This window comes from Epinephelus moara, chromosome 9 (genome assembly GCF_006386435.1).
Source record: "Epinephelus moara isolate mb chromosome 9, YSFRI_EMoa_1.0, whole genome shotgun sequence".
NCBI classification, from domain to species: domain Eukaryota; kingdom Metazoa; phylum Chordata; class Actinopteri; order Perciformes; family Serranidae; genus Epinephelus; species Epinephelus moara.
In genome coordinates this window covers 15,708,135-15,709,911 of record NC_065514.1, presented here as the reverse complement: position 1 = coordinate 15,709,911, position 1,777 = coordinate 15,708,135, and the positions used below count along the sequence as shown (strand labels likewise).

Sequence of the window (1,777 nt, the reverse complement as noted above, 5' to 3'; positions counted from 1 at the left end):
GGTAGATTGGCTTATGGGGTGATTTTGAAGGAGTAATTAAGTTAATCTTCTCATAAGTGGATGTAATATGTAGAGATGCCATCTAGGCCGTTTTTCTTCGTTTAGTTTTTTTTAAAAGTCTATATTTTGCTTTACAAAAACGTGAAAAAGCAGCTGTGACCAAGCTATCACGAGGTGAGTAGCATTGTAAGCATAATTAATAGCGATATACTTCAGCTTCGTGTGTTTTTGTATGCAAGCGGGTCTGCTGCGGTCTGCTGACAGTCCAAAATGGCGGCGGTAGGACGCATGGGCGAGTCTGTTGCTCTGGGGCGTTCTATTGAGCTTCGCCTCTTGGTATCCATGCTCTTTGATTGAATTGTTTAAAACCAGCATCAGTGCAGAGACGAGTTGTCCGAATATGATTTGTTAAACTCAGCAGAGGAACTGTCGCCACTTAATTTTATGTTCCCATCAAATCCCGAACGTGCAAACGACACAAAGTAGTCAAGACACCCACCCTCAAATTATGACATTTACATACAAGTTTCATGACCATAAAGTCATCAACATGACCAGCCAATACAATATACAATTAAGAGAAATGCAGTTGCTGCAAACATGAATGAACAAATAAATGAAATTTTAAAAAGGAGGGAAAAGGACTCGCTGTAAGATGAAAACATTATTGACCCAACACTAGAGGGTTTGTTAAATGAAATCATCAACATACAAAGCTTTTCTAACTCTCAGAACCTGGAGACACTGTGCTGGAAAAACTCGATTCACTTTTTCATCACGCCCAAACAGATGTTTAAACAAACTGCCACCCAGCTATGCTGCTGGAAGGAATGTGGAGAAATCATGGTTGACCATGTCCATATTTTCTGGTCTTGTCCTTCTGTTCAGACTCTCTAAAGGAATTAGCAACAGTCATTTCAAAAAGTTTGGGTTTTAAGATAAGACATAAGATTGGGTAATATAACATTGGATGAGATGAGATGAGATGAGATGAGATGAGATGAGATGAGATGAGATGAGATATAAGCTAAGATAAGCTAAGTTAAATTGATATAAGATTGGATAAGATAAAATAACATAAGCCTAGATAAGATTGGATAAAATAAGAGATAAACTGAGCGAAGACAAGATAAAATTGGATAATTTAAGATAAGATAATCTAAGATAATTTAAGATAAGACAAGACAAGACAAGACAAGACAAGACAAGACAAGAGATAAGCTAAACTAAGCTAAGATTGGATGAGATAAGCTAAGATAAGATTGGATAAGGTAAGATAAGATAAGATAAGATAAGATAAGATAAGATAACATAACATAACATAACATAACATTAGAGATAAGATAAGCTTAGTTTAGCTAAGATAAGAATGGACAAGATAAGATAAGATAAGATAAGATAAGATAAGATAAGATAAGATAAGATAAGATTGGATAAGAGATGAGGTACGCTAAGCCAAACTAAGCTAAGACTGGATAAGATAAGCTAACATAAGAAATTAACTGAGATAAGATTGGATATGAAAAGATAATTTAAGACAATATAAGATAGGACAAGATAAGAGACAAGCTGAGCTAAGCTACGCCAAGCTAAGGTAGGATCAATCAATCAATCAATCAACTTTATTTGTAGAGCGCTTTTCCTGCATGGACATGCAACACAAAGTGCTTTACAGAATTAAAAGCAATTAACACAATTAAAGAAAGAAAGACAATTACAAAGAAAGCCCTTCCCTCCCACCCTTCATACTAGACACACACACACATACACATACACA

The 1,777-nt window shown here is 35.5% G+C and overlaps 1 protein-coding gene across 1 annotated transcript in view; it reads right to left on the bottom strand.

Moving 5' to 3' along the window:
• The window catches only part of LOC126395968 (zinc finger protein 721-like), a 19,322-nt gene that overhangs the window by 6,987 nt on the left and 10,558 nt on the right, over positions 1 to 1,777 (bottom strand). The gene's annotated exons all lie outside the window — the stretch shown is intronic.